Below are 16,140 nucleotides of genomic sequence, written 5' to 3'. Positions count from 1 at the left end.
TATTCAAGGCAGGCAGGAACCGGGGTTTTATATGTCAGCCTACTTAGCAGTAACAAGAAAACCTTCCTAGTGCTCTCTCCGAATGGAGCCAGATACTTCAAAGAACTCCACAGCTGTGATTATACACGTTCCACCTAGGTTTCCAGGTGTTGCACATGAAGATTTATTAGTATATCAGCAACAAGTCATGTAACCTTAATATTTACCAAACGATGCTGAAGAACTGCACGGCCTGCGCATGCCTTTTATTTGATTTTTTTCATCTTTCCGTCCCCCTTTACCTTTCCCCAGTGTAGGGTAGCCAACCGGGCTCAGTCCTGGTTAACCTCCCTGCCTTTCTTTTATCATTTTCTCTCCCTCTCTCTCTTGAACGCAGTAAGTTTAAGGGTTCGCTTGTCTTTAAAAGTTCTTGGCGCTAAGTTCCAAGTGTTAACGATACACGTTGGTTTTACATAGCTTGATGATAAATAGGGTTTATTGGCGCAAATGTTCTTACATGAAAATATTCCTTCATTTTTTGCTATGTTTGTTTTGTTTTTGTCTTTTACCTTCGCGGCCTCGCTCCCAATTTTTTCGACATGAAATTTTCTTACTTTACTCTGTGCACCGGCATAATCACCTCCTCCTCCTCCTCAATTGAGGATGGGAGGTGTAACAGTTCTGCAGAAAACCATAAGGCGGAGAGAAGTAATAAAGATGACGTGAGACATCCACACAATCAAAGCAATTGTTGCAAAGGCAACCCATTCTAGTTCCTCGAAAGAAAAGCCTCGCATTTGGAGAAAAATTCGTCCCGGTCCAGGCCTCGAAACCGAAACCACCGGCTTTCCGGGGCAGCCGCTCTACCATCTGACCTAACCAGGCGGCTAGTAGATGTTCGGGTGAAGTCGAACTAAATTTGACTACGATGGCCTTTGTAGTTCTGCCAGGTCAACGGCTTAAATTACGCCCCGTCCGTCACACACGCTCAAAACGCTCACGAGCACAAACATGCGTAATATATTAACACAGCCTCATCTGGCCACCCACTTCGAACTTTCCCGACACACCAAACATTACATCGTCCTTATTGTTACCAAACATAAAGAAGCTGGCTCGTTTACTTCACTCATGACACCAGGCGAAACCAATATACGTGTCGCACAATAAAGCACCCCCCCCCCCTAACAAACGAAAATGACGAGCGTTCAACAAATGTTCGTGACAGTTCTAGTAAGCTAGAAACATTACACATTCGCAACATGTTCCATTCATGCTGCACCCCTTCCTTGTAAATGCAGAGGGCTCTTGAAAAATTTAGGAAACGTTGTTGATAAATGTTTCTTTATATTCCGTTCTTGTTCAACCATATACCCACCCCCTCTGTAACGCCGCAAAGGCCCTGTGGGTAATTAAATAAATAAATAAATAAATAAATAAATAAATAAATAAATATATATATATATAAATAAGAGCAGTGGAACACTTTGCAACGCTTCCCTAAGATGATCGTATACGTTTCTTTTTTTAAATGTAAATTTTTTTTCCAAGAGCTGCATTTGATGAGGACGCATTTATGAACGTACGCAAACCTGATGTGGCGTCCCCCTGTGTTCGCAAAATTTGTTATTGTAGTCGCACCGTTCTAGTCGTGCTTACGCCATGGCAGCGATACAAGCGTTATGCCACTCGTAACGGACCCTGATAATGCTGAGGTCCACATGCATACCTAATATATCGCCAAAAAGGCGCATTAACCCACCTACTTCGAACGTTGTCTGCAGATTACACACACCGTATCCCTAATGTTTCCAATTTATATCAACATGACGCCTTCTTTTGTTCACAAAAGATAGTATAGAAAAAGCTGTGAGCGTCGAATGACCAACGGAAGTAGGGGAAAACGAGGGTGCAGTAATTATATACAACGTCGCACTTAAAACAAGTACATTAAAGTTTCGCGGCGCCATTCCACAAGAAAATTATCCACAATTTCGTGGAATTTGGAGTTTGTGCCTCCTGCAGCTCTACCTTTTTCTATTTTTTTTATATCAACGAAATATATGGGATAACAGGAGCATCAGAGCTTGTAATGACTGAATAGGTAACTTTCCACACGGTCTGCATTGAACCCGCACAGATAAAAGACTTATCGCTCGTCACTCAAACCACGTTTCCTTTTTTCTTAAGCAAATGTACGCCATTTGGGGTGTGTATTTGCCCCACAACAATAATCGTCATGCTGATATAATCGAACGCTGAAATCGAATGCTGATAACGAGCATGCAGATCATAATTTGGAAGTACCGGGCTGGCCACGTTAAAGAAACGAAATGCGGACAAGAGAGATGATGATTATTGTTGTGTGGCAAACGGGTGTAATTTTGCTTATGAGTGTACTTAACGAACTATAAATACCGTGCGTCGCACCATTTACCGAGGAAACTTGGAAAAGCAGCCAAATTGTTTGTATAACGCGAAAAAGTTGGAGGAAACAGATATTCAGTAAATATTTTCGAAGCACATAAGTTACTTTTAGAGTTCAATCTTTTGGCATATATATCACCAAGAAAATGGCCCCTATTGTCTGAAAATAATAAATCTGTCTCGTTTATTTTTATTTTCCTTCTCCTAGGGAACGTGTGCTAGAGTAAATGTACCGTTGAAAAATATCAATATACAGCTTCAGAAGGGACACATGCCAATAAAAAAAAATGGAACACATCCTTGCAATGGTATTGTGAGGCTCTACGCACTCTACAGTGTCGTGTTCTTCTCAAAGCACGAAGCACAAAACAAAAACACAAAACAAAAATGCTGAAAGGCAGCACAGGACCCCCGCTGCCACAATGACTTGTCAACAACTGACCCAACTGTCGATATTCCTGAAGGTCATTGTCACCAACATATGGAGGATGAGTACTGAATACTGGAAGAAATGGGACAGCCTCTGTGCACAAAACAAAAACAAGACACAAAAATGCAGAAAGACCACACAGGACAACACCGTGAGTCCCGGCTAACGTTAGCCAAGCTGTTCACGAAAAAAAAGAATAATTTAAAAACACGGTGCAACATACAATTATAATATGCACAGTGCTCGGGAGTCAGTTCTGAAGACCTTACATCGTAGGTACTAAGATCGTGTTATATCGTGATTGCCGTGTTATAGTTTATTAACGAAGCTTCCCCTGAAGTCTAAATATTTTAAGGCAGTTTTCCTAGTCTCTAAAGCCGCTCGAGTTCACGCTGCTCCTCTGGCGGCCATTTTTCCAAGAAATTATGCCTTCCACCCACTCAAAAATCTACAGCAAAAATCGACTGTCGCGGACAACATCAGACCCTTTCCACATAAGTACAAGGCTCGGAGCAGGACCTATGGCGCTTGAAAGTAACCGGTGGCTTGACGAACCAACCGACTGAGCTACCTTTCCGGGCAACATTGAAGGGTCACGAGTTCGAATCGCATATTATGTTCCTTTTTTTTTCTTTCTTTTTTTTAATGTCTTTTCCTTCATTTTATCACTTTACGGAAACCCTCCTAAAAAAATTATATATCCTCAATTATGTGTGGCCACACATGTGCAAGTCATGAATACCAGGTTCTCTAGCCGAGTGCCATCCATGCGGTATAACCGAGCTCAGATTAGTCCACCTTGACTGATCAAATAGGGCACCACTCTAGGTTAAATGAGGCGTACACCTCCTGCGGGACCCGCCGTGGTTGCCCAGTGGTTATGGTGTTAGATTGCTGAGCACGAGGTCGCGAGATTGGACCCCGGTCACGGCAGCCGCATATCGATGGGGGCGAAATGCGAAAACACCCGTGTACTTAGAATTAGGTGCACGTTAAAGAACCCCAGGTGGTCGAAATTTTCGGAGTTCTCCACTACGGCGTGCATAATCACAAAGTGGTTTTGTCACGTAAAACCCCATAATTTTATTAATTTAACTCCTGCAGGGACGGTAGAGTATCCGTCTCCAGTGCAAAAGGACCGTGATTCAAATCCCGATGCCACACAATTCTCCACCGGAAAATTAAAAAAAACCCGTGTGTTGAGAAAATTGCACAAACAGGCCTGGAGTGCGGCCTGATCCCGGCGACCAGAACCGGTAACGCACTCTCTCACCAGAGAAGGATTGGCCACCCTGGTGCAGTACTTGGCCACAACCTCCCATATGAATACAACAATGAAACCCCGGCCCTCAGTCCCCAGCAGCCGCGAAGCAACTGACCACGGCGGCGGTCAGATCTGTGACGCTGCAGAGGGAGCTAAGAATACCTGGCTCCGGACAGGCCGCCATTGGAATCTGAACCTGGCAACGTTTAACGTTAGAACGCTATCTAGTGAGGCGAGTCTAGCAGTGTTATTGGAGGAATTAGAGGGTAGTAAATGGGATATAATAGGGCTCAGTGAGGTTAGGAGGACAAAAGAAGCATATACAGTGCTAAAAAGCGGGCATGTACTGTGTTACCGGGGCTTAGCGGAGAGACGAGAACTAGGAGTCAGATTCCTGATTAATAAGGAAATAGCTGGTAACATACAGGAATTCTATAGCATTAACGAGAGGGTGGCAGGTCTTGTTGTGAAACTTAATAAGAGGTACAAATTGAAGGTGGTGCAAGTCTATGCCCCTACATGCAGTCATGATGAACAGGAAGTCGAAAGCTTTTATGAAGACGTAGAATCGGCGATGGGTAAAGTCAAAACAAAATACACTATACTCATGGGCGACTTCAATGCCAGGGTAGGCAAGAAGCAGGCTGGAGACAAGTCAGTGGGGGAGTATGGCATAGGCTCTAGGAATAGCAGAGGAGAATTATTAGTAGAGTTTGCAGAACAGAATAATATGCGGATAATGAATACCTCTTTCCGCAAGCGGGTTAGCAGAAAGTGGACGTGGAGGAGCCCGAATGGTGAGACTAGAAAAGAAATTGACTTCATACTCTGCGCGAACCCTGGCATCATACAAGATGCAGAAGTGCTCGGCAAGGTACGCTACAGTGACCATAGGATTGTAAGAACTAGAATTAGCCTAGACTTGAGGAGGGAACGGAAGAAACTGGTACACAAGAAGCCAATCAATGAGTTAGCGGTAAGAGGGAAATTAGAGGAATTCCGGATCAAGCTACAGAACAGGTACTCGGCTTTAACTCAGGAAGAGGTCCTTAGTGTTGAAGCAATGAACGACAATCTCATGCGCATCATTAAGGAGTGCGCAATAGAAGTCGGTGGTAACGCCGTTAGACAGGAAACCAGTAAGCTATCGCAGGAGACGAAAGATCTGATCAAGAAACGCCTATGTATGAAAGCCTCTAACTCTACAGCTAGAATAGAACTGGCAGAACTTTCTAAGTTAATCAACTAGCCTAAGACAGCGGACATCAGGAACTATAATATGGATAGAATTGAACAGGCTCTCAGGAACGGAGGAAGCCTAAAAACAGTGAAGAAGAAACTAGGAATAGGCAAGAATCAGATGTGTGCGTTAAGAGACAAAGCCGGCAATATCGTTACTAATATGGATGAGATAGTTCAAGTTGCTGAGGAGTTCTATAGAGATTTATACAGTACCAGTGGCACCCACGACGATAGTGGAAGAGAGAATAGCCTAGAGGAATTCGAAATCCCACAGGTAACGCCAGAAGAAGTAAAGAAAGCCTTAGGAGCTATGCAGAGGGGGAAGGCAGCTGGGGAGGATCAGGTAACAGCAGATTTGTTGAAGGATGGTGGTCAGATTGTTCTAGAGAAACTGGCCAGCCTGTATACGCAATGCCTCATAACCTCGAGCGTACCAGAATCTTGGAAGAACGCTAACATAATCCTAATCCATAAGAAAGGGGACGCCAAAGACTTGAAAAATTATAGACCGATCAGCTTACTGTCCGTCGCCTACAAAGTATTTACTAAGGTAATCGCAAATAGAATCAGGAACACCTTAGACTTCTGTCAACCAAAGGACCAGGCAGGATTCCGTAAAGGCTACTCAACAATAGACCATATTCACACTATCAATCAGGTGATAGAAAAATGTGCAGAATATAACCAACCCTTATATATAGCTTTCATTGATTACGAGAAAGCGTTTGATTCAGTCGAAACCTCAGCAGTCATGGAGGCATTACGGAATCAGGGTGTAGATGAGCCATACGTAAAAATACTGGAAGATATCTATAGCGGCTTGACAGCCACCGTAGTCCTCCACAAAGAAAGCAACAAAATCCCAATAAAGAAAGGCGTCAGACAGGGAGATACGATCTTTCCAATGCTATTCACCGCATGTTTACAGGAGGTATTCAGAGGCCTGGAGTGGGAAGAATTGGGCATAAAAGTTGATGGAGAATACCTTAGCAACTTGCGATTCGCTGATGAAATTGCCTTGCTTAGTAACTCAGGAGACCAATTGCAATACATGCTCACTGACCTGGAGAGGCAAAGCAGAAGGGTGGGTCTGAAACTTAATCTGCAGAAAACAAAAGTTTTGTTTAACAGTCGCGGAAGAGAACAGCAGTTTACGATAGGTAGCGAAGCACTGGAAGTGGTAAGGGAATACATCTACTTAGGGCAGGTAGTGAACACGTATCCGGATCATGAGACTGAAATAGCCAGAAGAATAAGAATGGGTTGGGGTGCGTTTGGCAGGCATTCTCAAATCATGAACAGCAGATTGCCACTATCCCACAAAAGGAAAGTGTATAACAGCTGCGTGTTACCAGTACTCACATATGCGGCAAAAACCTGGAGGCTTACGAAAAGGGTTCTGCTGAAATTGAGGACGACGCAACGAGCTATGGAAAGAAAAATGATGGGTGTAACGTTAAGGGATAAGAAAAGAGCAGATTGGGTGAGGCAACAAACGCGGGTAAACGACATCTTAGTTGAAATCAAGAAAAAGAAATGGGCATGGGCCGGACATGTAATGAGGAGGGAAGATAACCGATGGTCACTAAGGGTTACGAACTGGATTCCAAGGGAAGGGAAGCGTAGCAGGGGGCGGCAGAAAGTTAGGTGGGCGAATGACATTAAGACGTTTGCAGGGACAACATGGCCACAATTAGTACATGACCGGGGTAGTTGGAGAAGTATGGGAGAGGCCTTTGCCCTGCATTGGGCGTAACTAGGCTGATGATGATGATGATGATGACTAAGATCGTATCCTGCACTTTGTTCTTTCTTCTATAATATTTTTTTTGTTGGATAGCTTAGCTAACGTTAGGTGTGACCTGTGAACATTTTCAGGTTTTACGGAATTTTAATAAGATCTTTGTTGCCGATAAAATTACTCTTGTCCTTGAGCGGAGTTGTCCAGAGAGGCAGTCATTACTTGCATTAGATATCAGAACACATATTCAACAAATTACCCAAAAAATAAGTATTTATCTTTTATATTATTTACTTTATTGCAGATATTGCAATTTAGGAATTGTAGCCGGTGAACTAGCAAAGCGGGCCATCCCGGAATGAATTTCCACAATGCCACCAGTTCGGAGATATGCGTCCTCAAACTGGCCTAAACATGCAATTTTGCGCCATGTATCTTTTTAACAAAACGCTCTTTTACGCACTGGAGCACAAAAGTCACTGGAACGCCCATGTATTTCGTCCCACACATTGGGAAATAAAATGCCGAAATTGCTCTCACTGAAGAAATATATTTCAACGAGATACGTCCTGCAAACTGACCGGCTACAATTCGGAAATGACAATAGCCGGGTAAAGTAATTAAACAAAAAGTTCATTAGAGAATTACGGTCAATTAGTTACATATATTGTGTTTCGGTTACTCGTGCTAGTACCGTCCACCTCATAATAAGAATTATGCAATCGGACACGGGTACCTTCTTTTTTTTTAATACGTAATACATAAAATGGGCCCCACATATACAGATTGAATAGTTGCGGAACTCGATAATACAACAATTTCATGCCAGAAGGCACGCCATCGTTGTGCGAAGCTGATTACAATACTTTGGAATCCCTCGTCCGTAGGTTGGATATAGGAAGCAAAGTTTGTGTCTCCGAATATGGTTTTACGATTCCAGTACACTAGGCAAGATGCAAGAAGCGAAAATGAAATCTTATGGCAGGAACTGCCCAGCGCCAGCCTACTCCGCGACGCCAGCCTGTATGTGGTGGATGCGCTATAAAGCAAAATATTACTTACGTGGCTAAAGGATTCACAAAGAAAATTTGGTCGTAGCTGTTCTGGGATTTTCCAGCGTACAAACAGCGCCTGCTTTCAAAATTGTGTAGGGGGGGGGGATGCTATACCTTGCCCCGACCGACTCTTGCCAAATGCGCCTGTTGTGTGCGACACATAATCAGAGTTGTTGACGAGCTGCTCGGCGCTGACGACACCGTAGTACACAAGCTGGGCTGGGGCAGTAAGCATTAAACGGAACCTGTCACATCTCCTTCACTCACCGCCGAACAAACGCCGAAAGTTTTCAGTCCGTCTCATCTCCTCTCGCGACACGCCGTTAGCGTCACTGCCAACGGGGCTGGTCGCGCCTGCATTCCTATATACACGCACAGATTCCGGGCGGGGGGGGGGGGGGGGGGAGGGCATGCAGTTCTCTCTGTGCAGCATCAGATGTCTCGCGTGCCGCATCCTGTCTTGTCGCGTACGCGTATTGCTGTGACGCCGTGATGGCAGCTCGAGAGCAACGCTAGACCTTGCTATCGCTTTCGATGTTTCGCCTCAGGTTGAAACTGCCAGTTTCGGTTTGTTTGTGCATGAGGCAGACGCGCAACAGGTGCGAAAATTTTAATGTTCTCTTCAATCAGTCAGGCAAGCAAGCAGAAAACACCATTACGCGGAAGGGAAGACCCACAGCATGAAGGCAATTGTTTAATTTGTTTAACAAATTGGTGCATAAGGATAACTTTCAAAGCCTATGCAGCTTGTCGGCTTTTACACATCACACCGAGTGAACAGTGCGGAAATAATGGACAGTTATATAACAGCCTTTCTCACCTTATGTATCCATAAACGCAAGCGCCATTACAGAACGTTATGGCTTCGCGTCCCTTCCATACCTTTAGTACAAATTGAGGGAGAGCATAACGTAAGGAAGGCGTTACAAGAGAGTGCGCTTCAATTGCTTCGCGCCAAACATATCCAAACCAAGACAACCTACTAGAGACCATCATGTCGTTTCCATGTCGACGCGTCTTGTTGGGCCTATGGACGCCAGAATCACCCAACGACCTCAGAACTATAAAAACTGAGGGGAGCACAGAGGAAGCGTGAACTCATTTCAACAGTTACTGGCAATCTTCGATGGCGAGCATAGACTTAAAGTGGCGACTTCAATATCGCCGCAATTGACTCGGGAGCATCCCCGTTAGATTGACCAGCTACCGTGACGTCCTTGATCGAAGTGCACTGCCACTGTGCTACGAAGGACCCACTGGCGTTGCCATCACGAGAATTCACGCGAAAGAAGGGCCCATCGGGGCCGCCATGATCGACAACGCTGTCTTTCGGCGCACGTCAATAGTACGTACGGTAAACTCGCAACATGACCCACGTTCGCATAGTGCACGTAAACCACGGAAACGAAATAGAGTACGGAGCATGCGCGAAGAGGACAATGCGATCTCTTTACGTGCGTGACACATTTGCATTTGGCACAGCAAACGCTATGGCAAAGCCATCTAATAAAGGTGTTTTCTCAGTGTAGTGACTCAAGTATGGATCAGGGGAAGGATCTTTTGACTTATATAGGTGACGCACCCCTCCCCCCCCTTCTTTTTGTTTGGTGATAGTGTAATGACCTTAAGGGCTGGTGTCACACACTCTGTAGGCACCTGTCAGTCGAAAAAGTATTTAAAAAATTCCGGGGCTGCAGGTGTCAAAACCTTGTTCTGCATAGCGGGCGTGTCAGCCACAGTGGAAGAGATTCCGAATTAATTTTGACCTCATCGAGTTCCTTACCGTCCACCCTAGGTGAATGTGGACGTGCACTTTTGCATTTCGCCGAAATCTAAATGCCGCCGCCGTGGCCTGAATTGAACCTGGGACCTGGACCTCAGCAGCGCTAGGCCAGAGCTCTACTACGCTAGTGTGGTGGGCGGCACAAATAAATCACATTCACGTAGGCATCCTTAGGTGATTTGAATGAGAAAGCGTTATGAATTACCTAACTGGTTACGTGCATGACACGTGGCGTCCCAGATTATCAAGTGTCCTTCCCAACTTTACATAAATAAACCTTAATCTACCTCGGCCTAATGTGCACCTACTGTAATCCACGTTGATGCATCTTCATCCAAATTACTCTAATTTTTGCCAACCTTATTCTTCTTGAATTCACTTTACTTCAACTTCATTCACTTTACTGCCCCTTAAGTTACATTACTCTGACTTTTAACTTCCAAGACGTTGATGATGATTTTTGTTACCACTTGTTGCGGACTTTTCTGCCTCGTGGGACATATAATCTTTTAGTATCAATACGGGCACATCTCGAAGACAGTCCAGTATAACGCTGCGTCTCGAAGCGCGATCTGTCACGAGGTAAATGAGAATTCCCGAAGCTGGCAGGTGAAGCCCGCGCCAGGTAATTCAAACGGCGACTCTCGCGCGAAAGAAGCGTGTGTGTGGTCATGACGTGGCGGTTATAGCTTCGGGCGTGTGCGAGTGTGTCCCTGAAAACGCAGGTTTGCTAGAGATATGCGAGGTTGAGAAGCGTCACTTTAATTACTATGATTGTGCAAGGTCACCCGTGGCGTGCGTGCGGCGTGGGTTTCTGCCCAAATAACCTTATTCATGGCAAGCAGGACAAGGGGTTTGGTTTCTCATAAATATGTCAACGTACGTTTTGGTGAGGAGAAGTACCTGAGCAGTCTCAATGGAGCCAAATGCTTCAAAGAACTACACAGCTGTGATTATACACATTCTCCCTAGGATTCCTGGTGTTGCACCTGATGTTTCATTAATATATCAACCACAAATCGGGCAATCTTAATATGTAGAAAATTGTGCTGAAGAACAGTATAGGCAGCGCATGCCTTTTATTTCATTTTCTTGTCAGCGCGAAGCACAATGCAAGTGCTGGATGCTCTCAATTTAGTACTTGCAACTGTTGAGTAAGCATCATGGCTCACCCGCATCATTATATTCGCACTCAAGTCACAACGGCTGGGGTTTAGCTTAAAAATACATCGCCACGCACTGCAACGTACTGCTGACACCCACCGGATCCTTTGTCTTCACTGGTGACTTCAACGTGCGTCACCAGCTATGAACCTATAAGACTGACGGCAGCCTAACGTATCGACGGAGCACTTGCTTCGGCTTGACTGATTCCCGAGCACTTTGCTACGTGCACAGACTGTGTTCCCTCTATCCCGCTTTACTCTTTCTGTTCCCTCTTTCCCCACCTCCCAGTCTTTCCTCACTTTGCTATCTCTCTCTATCTCTATCTTGAACGCAGACAGTTTAAGTGTTCGTTTGTGAAAAAAGGTTGTAACTTATAAGTTCCAAGCGTCCGTGTTGCACGTTGCTTTTTTTGACGTAGGTTGATGACGGATGGGGTTTATTGGCGCAATGGCTTTTACATGAAAATATTTCTTCATTCCTTGCTATATTTGTTTGTTTTTTTAGCTTCGCGGCCGCGCTCCCAATTTTCTCGACATTCAATTTTCTTACTTTACTCTGCGCACCAGCAGAATCCCCTCCTCCGCCTCCATTTAGGATGAGGGATGTAACAAATCTGCGGAAACTCGCAAGGTGTAGAGAAGTAAGGATGACAGATGTAATAGTTATGCGGAAACCAGCAAGTTGGAGAGAAGTAATAAAGATGAAGTGAAACATCCACGCAATCAAAGCAATTGCTGCGAAAGAAATGCATTCTAGTTCCTGGAAAGAAAAGCATCGCATTTGAAAAAAACTCGTCCTGGTCCGGGTCTCGAACGCGGAACCACCGGAGCTCCGGGTAGCCGCTCTACCACCTGAACTAACCAGGCGGCTAGTAGATGGCCGGGCAAGGTGGAAATAAATTTGACTATGATGGCCTTTGTGGTTCTGCCAGGTCAACGGGTTAAATTACGCCACGTTCGTTAGTCACACTCAAAATGCTCTATAGCACAAACATGCGTAATATATTAACACAACCTCATGTGGCCACCCATTTCAAACTTTCCGCACACACCAAATATTACATCGTCCTTATTTTTACCAAACATGAAGAAGTTGCCTCGTTTAGTTCACCCAAGACACCAGGCGAAACCAATATACCTGCCGCAGAATAAATGTCCCCCAAGCAAACAAAGGTGATGAGCGTTCAGTAAACGTTTGTAACGCTTCACGTAAGCCGGAAACGTTAAACATTCGCAACCCTTTTCACTCATGCTGCATCACTTCCTTGTAAATGCAGAGTGATCTTGAAAAATTTAGGAAACGTTGCTGATAAACGTTGCTTTAGATTACGCTGTAATTCTACCATGTACCCACCCCCTTTATAACACCCCAAAGGCCCTGAGGGTAGATAAATAAATAAATAAATAAATAAATAAATAAATAAATAAATAAATAAATAAATAAATAAATAAATAAATAAATAAATAAATAAAAATAAATAAATAAATAAAGGTAGCGGAACAGTTTGTAACGCTTGATTCAGAACTTCTTAAATGTTTTTTTTCTTTCCTTAAATGTGTAACTTTTTCCAACAGCTCTATTTATTCCGCACGCATTTATCAACATACACAAACTTGATGTAGCATCCCCCTGTGTACGCAATTATTTGTTATTGTAGTTGTACAGTTCTAGTTGCGCTTACGCCAAGGCAGCGATACAAGTGCTGTGCCGCTCGTAACAGACACTGATAACGCTCCAGTCCACTTGCATACCTAATATATCGTAAATGAGGAGCATTTAACCAGCCTACTTGGGACGTTGTCTGCACATTACACATACTGCGCCTCTAATGTCTCCAATTTATATCAACACGATGCCTTCTCTTGTTCACCAAAGACAGTGGACAAACGAGCTGTGAGATTCGTATGACCAACGAAAGTAGAGGGAAAGCGAGGGTGCAATAATTATTTACAACATCGCATTTAAATCAAACACGTGAAAGTTTCGCGGCGCCATCACACAAAAAAAAAATAATCCAAACTTTCATGGAATTTGGATTGGTGCCTCCTGCAGTTCTTTCTCTTTATTTAAGTCAACGAAATATTTGGAATAACGGCAGCATCACACCTTGTAATGATTGAATAGGTAACTTTCCACAAGGGCTGCAATGAACCCACATAGATTAAAGATTTATCGCTCGTCACTCAAAACGCGGTTCCTACACTCTTAAGCAAATGTAAGCCCTTTGGGGTGTATTTTTGCCACAAAACAATAATCGTCATGCTGATATAATCGAATCCTGCATGTCGTTCGTGACTTTAAAGTGCCGGGCTCACCACGTTAAAGAAAGGAAATGCGGACAGGACTGAAGACGAGGATTATTGTGTGGCAAAAGTGTGTAATTTTGATTAAGAGTGTACTTAACGAACTATGAACACCGTGCGTCACACCATTTAACGAGGTAACTTCGAAAAGCAGCCAAATTATTTGTATAACGCGCAAAAGATGGGAGGAACCAGATATTCAGCAAATATTTTCAAAGCACATACGTTGCTTTTAGAGTTCAATCTTTTCGTATATATATATATTACCAAGAAAATGGGCCCCATTGTCTGAAAATAATAAATCTGTCTCGTTCATTTTTATTTCGCTTCTGCTAGGGAACTTGTGCTAGTGTAACTTCAACGTTCAAAAAGTAAAGGTAACATCAATAGGCAGCTTCAGAAGTGACACATGCCAATAGAAAAAATGCTAGACATCCTTGCAGTGGTATTGTGATGGCTCTACACACTCTACAGTGTCGTGTTCTTCTCAACGCACGAAGAACAAAACAAAAACACAAAACAAAAATGCAGAAAGGCAGCACAGGACAACCGCTGCCACAATGATTTGTCAACAACTGAGCCAACTGTCGACATTTCTGAAGGTCGTTGTCGCCAACATATATAGAATGAGTACTGAATACTCGATGAAATTGGACAGCCTCTGTGCACAAAACAAGAACACGGCACAAAAACGCCTAAAGACCACACAGGACAACACCGTGAGTCCCGGCTAACGTTAGCCAAGCTGTTCACGAAAAAAAAAGAACGAGTTATAAAACACGGTGAGACCTACAATTATAAAATGTACAGTGCTCGGTAGTCAGTTCTGAAGACCTTACATCTTAGGTCCTAAGATTGTATCCTGCTCTGTGTTCTTTGTTGTATAATATTTTTTGTTCGATAGCTTAGCTAACGGTAGCTGGGACAGCCTAAACCGGTTGATCATTTTTAGGCTTCATGGAATTTTTAAAAGTTCTTCGTTGCCGATAACAGTACTCAAGTCCTTGTGCGGGGTTGTCCAGAGAGGTAGTCATTACTTGCAATAGAAATCAGAACACGTATTCAACAAAAAACCCACTAGATTACTATTTACCAGTGAACTTAATTACTTTATTGGACATTTATTTTACGAAATGTATCCGATGAACTAGCAATGCGCGTCAGCCCGGAATGAATTTCCAAAATGCCATCCGTTTGGATATATGCTTCCTCAAACCGGCCTGAAGATGCACTTTTGCGCAATGCACCTTTTTACCAAAACACTTTTTATGCATTGGAGCCCAAAAGTAACTGGAACGCCCATGTATTTCGTCCCACACTTTGGGAAATAAAATCTTGAAAGTGGTGTCCACCAAGAAACATATTTCAACGAGATACGTCCTGCAAACTCACAGGCTACAATTCGGAAATGGCAACACGTGGGGTGATAAAATTAAACAAAAAGTTCATTGGTGAATTACTGTTAGTTGCTAATGTGTTTCGATTACTCATGTTAGTAACAGCCGCCTTTCGGAATAATGCAGCTCAAGGATGAGAATTCCGCAGTCTGCCACATGTGCCTTTATTTAAATACGCAAAACTTACAAATTATCACCCCAGGTACAGATTCAATAGGTCTGGTACTTAATATTGCAACAATTTCATGCCGCAAGGCACGCCATCGTTCTGCGCGGCTGATTATAATAGTTCAGAATCCCTCGCCCATAGGTTAGATATAGGAAGCGAATCTTGGGTCTTCAAACATAATTTTACGGTCCCAATACAATGGCCAGGACGAACGAAGCGCATCGTTAAAAGTTTTGCGGCGGGAACTGCCCAGCGCCAGCCTTCTGCGCAACGCCAGCGTGCCTCCCGAACTCCTTTCGTCGTCTGCTACAGCTCTTCGCGGCGAGGAACCAAAGACAACCCTCACTGCTCAAACGGGGGGATGCGTGATACGAAGAAAAATTGCTTACCCGCCTAATGCATTGACAAAGAAAATTTGGCATTAGCTGTTGGATTTTCCAACGTGCAGACAAGAGCGCCAGCTTTCGAAATTGTGTAGGGGCGGGGGGGATTCCATACCTTGCCCCGCCCGACTTCTGCCAGATGCGCCTATTGTGTGCGACACAGAATCAGAGTTGTTGGCGAGCAGCTTTGTGCAGACGACACCATAGTGCACCCGCTGGGCTGAGATGGTATGCATTAAGCTTAACCTGTCTAACCTCCATCACTAGGCGCCGAGCAAACGCCGAAGGTTTTCAGTCCGTCTCATCTCTCGAGACGACGTTAGCGTCACTGCCGACGGTCCTGGTCACGCCTGTACTGCTATATGCACGCATACATTCTCTCAACTGGGTGGCAGTTCCCGCTGTGCAGCATCAGCTGTCTCGCGTGCCCAAACGTGTCATTTCGCGTACATGAATTCCTGTGACGCCGTGATGGTAGCTCGAGCGCAACGCAAAACCTTTTAATGCTTCGCCTCAGGGTGAAACTGCCAGTTTTCGTTTGTGGAAGAGGCGGACGCGCAATAGGTGACAATATTTGCAATTTCACCTCAACCAACCAGGCAAGCAGGCAGAACACACCATTACGCGGAAGACCTAAATCAAGAAGCCAATTGTTTATTTTTTTAAACAAAGTGGTGCATTAAGATAATTTACAACGCCTAAGGAACTCGTCGGCTTTGACACATGACACTGAGTGAACAGTGCGGAAATATTGCACAGTTATATAACGGCGTTTCTCATTTTACGTATCGATAAACGCA

Source organism: Dermacentor albipictus, unplaced genomic scaffold, assembly GCF_038994185.2.
Source record: "Dermacentor albipictus isolate Rhodes 1998 colony unplaced genomic scaffold, USDA_Dalb.pri_finalv2 scaffold_45, whole genome shotgun sequence".
Lineage (NCBI taxonomy): Eukaryota > Metazoa > Arthropoda > Arachnida > Ixodida > Ixodidae > Dermacentor > Dermacentor albipictus.
The sequence above is the reverse complement of the archived record's forward strand: the minus strand, read 5'-3'. Positions refer to the sequence as shown.